Source organism: Carcharhinus amblyrhynchos, unplaced genomic scaffold, assembly GCF_965287045.1.
Source record: "Carcharhinus amblyrhynchos unplaced genomic scaffold, sCarAmb.v2.hapA scaffold_414, whole genome shotgun sequence".
In the NCBI taxonomy this organism is placed as follows: Eukaryota; Metazoa; Chordata; class Chondrichthyes; order Carcharhiniformes; family Carcharhinidae; genus Carcharhinus; species Carcharhinus amblyrhynchos.
This window is the reverse complement of record NW_027650154.1, coordinates 135,001-141,179: the sequence shown is the minus strand read 5'-3', so window position 1 is coordinate 141,179 and position 6,179 is coordinate 135,001.

Genomic DNA, 6,179 nt, shown 5'->3' with positions numbered 1-6,179 from the left:
GCCGCCGCCGCCACGCGAGGCCCAGGCTTCAGCTGCGGCCTAGTGCAGCCCGGGGGGACGGGATTGACCGACACACACTCACCACCCCCGGCGGCCGGGGGGACACATTGCAGCGGCGCGCCGGAAGTGAGGGTTGGCTTCGCCCCCCCCCCACTCAAGACCTGGACACGCCCCTCGGTGACGCAATCCCCGGACTCGGCCCAGGATATGACGCATTCCTCATGAAACGCCGCCCACAAAACCTGGACGCGTCCCTCTTGACGGAAGCAGTCGTTCTGCCCGCAGGAAGTGACGCCTCCTGCACTCTGACCGCGCCCTCTCCCAATGATCCCGCCCCTTCACTGAGACCCCGCCTCCGCTCTGAATACGCCCGCTAAAACCTGGACACGCCCCCGTTGACGGGTACCAAGGCCTCGCCCACAGGAAGTGACGCAGCACGCATCTCCAGCGCATGCTCCTCGAGTACAAACCCTGCCCCAAGATTCCAGAACCCGTCAACGGCCAGCGTGGCCCCGCCCCCTCACTGACCACGCCTCCTTAACGCAGGTACTGCCCCCAACGTCTTTCACACGCCCCCCAGGCAACTAGACCCGCCCACCTTTCTGACCCCGCCCGTAGCCATTGTTAATCGTTCCTCAACGGCCATTGTAGCCCCACCCCCCTTTCTCAGACCCCGCCCCTACAATCCAGACTCCGCCCCGACACCTGAGACACCTTCCCCCGTGTTCTGTCCACAGGGCGCCGCCCCCTCACTCAAACCCCACCCCCCAAACACAAAGGCCCCGCCCCCTCGCTCAGACCGTGAGACACGCCCCCACGGCGACGGTGCTTTGGTCCCAGCCCCTGTCACTTGCCCCGCCCCCAAACCCCAGGACACGTCCTTCGGGTGACGCCACGCCCCTCTAGTCGCTGGCCCCGCCCTGTGGTTGCTGAGATCCCGCCCGCCCCTTTGCTCAAACCCCGCCCACTTTGGCGAATCCCACTCCTCCCGCTCAGAGTTCACCGCCTGCAGCCGTGGCACCGCCCCTTCGTCATTGTCTCCGCCCACTCATCCTGGAGGCCCCGCCTCCCACAGCTGGCAGTCGTCACTGATGCCCCACCCACTGCATCATTGGCCCCACCCCTTATGGCTAGCTCCACCCCCTGCTACTAAATGGTTCTGATTCCCACCCCATCCTTCTAAACTCCAACGAGTACAGAGCCAGAGTCCTCAACCCATTCCTCATCCACCAAGCTCTTCATTCCAGGGATCATTCTTGTGAACCTCCTCTAGACCCTTCCCAAGGCCCGGCACATCCTTCCTTAGATACGGGGCTTCAACTGGAAGCCTGTACAGACATGCTGGGCTGAATGGCCTCTGCCTGTGCTGGTGTAGTTCCCACTATAACCCTCACTGGGCCTCTCTCCCATATAAATACTGTGGCTCTTAGAGAAGGTCAGAGACTGGGAATCCTGCGGCGAGTAACTCAGCTCCTGACTCTCCCCACAGCCTGTCTACCATCAACAAGGACACAATTCAGGAGCGTGATGGAAAACTCTCCACTTGGCTGGATGAGTGCAACAACAATCTCCACTTGCCTGGCTGAGTGCAACTCCAACAACAATCTCCACTTGCCTGGATGAGCGTGCCTCCCCAACAACTCGAGAAGCTCGACACCATCCAGGACAAAGCAGCCCCACTCGATCGACACGCTAACCACAAACACTCACTCCCTCCACCACCCACACAGCCGTGTGTACCATCTACAAGATGCCCCGTAGCAACTCAGCAAGGCTCCTTCAACAGCACCTTTCAAACCCACCACCTCTACCATCTAGAAGGACAAGGGGTGGGGGGGAGGGACGGAGGCAGCAGACACAAGGGGAACACCATTACCTGCAAAGCTTCCCCTCTGAGCCACTCACCATCCCGACTGGGAAATATATCGGCCGTTCCTTCACTGTGGCTGGGGTCAAAATCCTGGAACTCCCTCCCTAACAGCACTGTGGGTGTACCTACCCCACACACAGGGACTGACTGATGTCCAATAACAATCCTGGAACTCCCTCCCTAACAGCACTGTGGGTGTACCTACCCCACACACAGGGACTGACTGATGTCCAATAACAATCCTGGAACTCCCTCCCTAACAGCACTGTGGGTGTACCTACCCCACACACAGGGACTGACTGATGTCCAATAACAATCCTGGAACTCCCTCCCTAACAGCACTGTGGGTGTACCTACCCCACACACGGGGACTGACTGATGTCCTATAACAATCCCGGAACTCCCTCCCTAACAGCACTGTGGCTGTAGCTGCACCAACGGGATTGTGATGAGTTCAAGATGGCGGCTCACTCTCCATCTTCTTGAGGGGTAATTAGAGATGGGTAATAAAGGCTGGACCCAGCTGTGACAACCACATCCCTGTGAAAGGTAAGTGTTTCCCACTAAACAATAGATTTGTCTAGCTAAATATCACAAAAGGGTGCAACTCCAGTTTGTAAGGAGTGGGAGTTCCCAATATGGAGTTGTCTCAGGTGTGGACAGCAGGGGTACACGCTTGGAGTCAAATACAAAAAAATACACAACCAACCAGTGACCAGTTGGAGGCTTTGTCACTGCCCCAGTATCTATTCACAGCGGGACCCTCACACCATCAGCAGAGGCTCAAGATTCCTTACCCCAGTAACCCAACTGGAACACAAGCTCCAAGGCTGAAATGACCTCACACCCAACACATGGGCAACAATGAATGGTCTTACGCTGAAACCCATGTGGCTACAGGCCATTCAGCCCCTCTTCCCCAGCCCCTAGCACCCCAATCACAGCCTGGATGATCCGCAATTCCCCCCCATTTACCCACCTAAACCCAAGTAAGCGAGAGGCACCATTGTCCGGCCGTAGTCTCATTAACCTTGGAAAGGGTTCCAGATTAGCATCCTCCCCTCTGTGTGAGGAAAGGCTTCAGGGTGTCCAGTCCAGAACCACCTGGCTCTCAGTTGAAGGTTCTCTCCCCACATTCCCCTGCTGCTGTACTGAACTCACCCCATCCATTCCAGACCTTTCTTCCCTCCCCCACCCCTGTTCTAGACCTACATCCCCACCCCATTCTAGACTTGCCCCCCACCCATTGTTCGAGACCTACTCTGCCATTCTAGACCTTCTCCACCCCCCCAATTCTACACCATTTCCCTCACCCCTGCATTTCAGACCCCCCCCCATTAGTTTCCCCCCATTCCCATTCTAGACCTCCTCACTGCCCTTCCCCCCAAATTCCAGACCTCCTCTCCTCCCCATTCTAGACCTTTTTTCCTGCACCCCTTTGTTCTGGACACTCTCCCTTCCCATTCCGGACTCTGTCTCTCTCTACCCCCATTTTAGACCCAGTCCCCCATTCTAAGCCCTTCCCCCCACCTACCCTCATTCTAGACCTCCTCTGCCCCCCTCCCACCCTCATTCTAGACCTCCTCTGCCCCTTCCCATTCTAGACATTTTTCTCCTTCACCCACTTGTTCTGGACTCTTTCCCCCCCATTCTAGACCCACTCCCACCACCATCACCCCCCCCCATCCATACACACACACACACACACACACACATCCACCCCTATTCTAGGCCTGTTCCTCCCCACCCACCTCCAGTCTAGGCCTCCCACACCCCCTTGTTCTGGACCCTCCCCCCTCTCCATCCTCCCCACCCCCGCTCTTGGGCCTTCTCTCCTACACCCCCTTGCTCTAGACTCTCTCCCTCTCTCCATCACCCCCACCCCCATCCTTCTGGACTTCTCCCCGTGCCCCACCTTTGTTCTGGACTCTCTCCCCTCCACGCCCCCATTAGATCAACCCCCCCCCCCCCCCCCTCCCACCAATCGAAGGGAAGGTAAGACAGATTGAACCCCTTTGAGACCGTGGTCATGGGGGGAGGTGGTGGAGGAAGGGGGGAGGTGGTGGTGGTGGAGGAGAAGTAAACAACACACAAAGGAGAGAGAGCCCCAATAAAATACAGGCTTTTTAAAAAGCAAAACTGCAACGAGTTCTCGTGTGTACAGTAAGTTCGTAAGGAGTTTGACCCAGATTGCCTGGGGACACACCGTATATCACACTTTGGCTTCAGAATACATGATAATGAGAGAATGTGCAAGATACAGAAGAGAAAATGATTTACAGGGTGCCGAACGATCAGCGAAAGAGGTTTGCATAAACATTCAGGCCACGAGGTGGCCAAAGGCACATCGTGTCCAACACACAGTCGGGTCACCCGCGCGCGCGATACGTGGAAGCCCAGTTGTGCTTAGAGAGAAATTCCGGAAGATTCTTCCATTGCCGTCCCGCAGACACGGCGGAGCGGGAGCCACTCAGCCATTCCCCGCCGCTGCGTTCAATTTATTACCCCCCCCCCCCCCCCCCCCCCGTTCCCCGTCCTCCCTCACACGGGAGGCTTCAGGGGGACTGGAGGGACGTACGGGCGTTAACAATGACCGTTTCTCCAGGAACCCGGGGCTCCACACGTCCCCGTCTGGCATCCAGCCCAATGTCTCTGAGTTCCTCCGTTCAGTTTATCCTCCCCCCCACCAACACCACCCCCCCCGCCCCAACCCCAAGAAATATAATGCTTTCTCTGCACCCCACCCCCCACAATTTCCCTGATATGTTGTTCTTGTAGATTTGTCATAACTTTGGAACTGGCCCCAGTCGATGCGCCGATTGTCCTCCTCCTGTACTGTAAGGATTCTAAGACAGATACAGCACGGGGTTAGATACAGAGTAAAGCTCCCTCTACACTGTCCCCCCATCAAACACTCCCAGGACAGGTACAGCACGGGGTTAGATACAGAGTAAAGCTCCCTCTACACTGTCCCCCCATCAAACACTCCCAGGACAGGTACAGCACGGGGTTAGATACAGAGTAAAGCTCCCTCTACACTGTCCCCCCATCAAACACTCCCAGGACAGGTACAGCACGGGGTTAGATACAGAGTAAAGCTCCCTCTACACTGTCCCCCCATCAAACACTCCCAGGACAGGTACAGCACGGGGTTAGATACAGAGTAAAGCTCCCTCTACACTGTCCCCCCATCAAACACTCCCAGGACAGGTACAGCACGGGGTTAGATACAGAGTAAAGCTCCCGGGCCGTATCTTTTGGGGGAGGGGGATGCCCTGTCTGCCTGGGTGTGGGTGGGCCACGATGGACACAGCTGTGGAGGGATCTCTGCATTCAGAGGGTCTTTGGATTTCTCTGCCCCGCAGGGGCTGTGGAGGTACCGGCGTTGGCTGGGTTCAAGGTGGAGGTCCAGAGGTTTTTGGGTTGGAGGGGAATGAAGGGGTAGGGCAGGCGCTTGAGGTAGATGGTGGCACTGGGTGGCAAGGGGAGCACCTCCTACTCCTCCTCCTCCTTAAAAGGAGAACCAGGCAAAGCGCGGGCATGGGTTCGTCACTGGGCAGTACACGGCCAGCAGGGATACCCAGCCAGCGTCACTCCAATACTGGAGCTCCCACTGACACAGCTTCTACCAACACACACATGTACGCATACACACACACAGGCAAAAATACATGCAGATACATGCATGCACACGCAAAAATGCACACACATGCATGGATGCAAACGTGCACACACACATGCACATGCATGCACACACACATACATACATATGCACACTCATGTATGTACATACGTGTGGCAGTTATCTTCCATATGCATATACACACACGCACAGACATGCATGTACACAAGCAGACGCACACATACACACTCATGTACATACATACATACATGTGGCAGCTATCTTCGATATCCGTACACAGATGCATGTGCACACATGCAGACATGCATGGACATGCACGCAGGTAGCAGATATCTTCAAAATACACACACATGCATGCACACACATACATACATGCATGCACGCACGCGTACACGTGGCGGATATCTTCAGTATGCGTATCTGTACCTTTGGGGGAGACTGGAGGAAGAGGCAAGTAATGGGAGTGGGACTGGTGGAGGGTTCGGAGAGGGGCGAGGAGGCGGGGTGGGGTTATCGCAGAGTGGAGGGGTCCGAGGGAGAAAGGCCGAACTGTTCCAGCGTTCCCGCTGGGAACGGTAGCAGCGAACGTGAAGGCCTTTCACAAGACTGCGCTCCGTCACAGTTTAAACACGCGGTGTGGTGAGGCGACCGCAGTGACACGCGGAG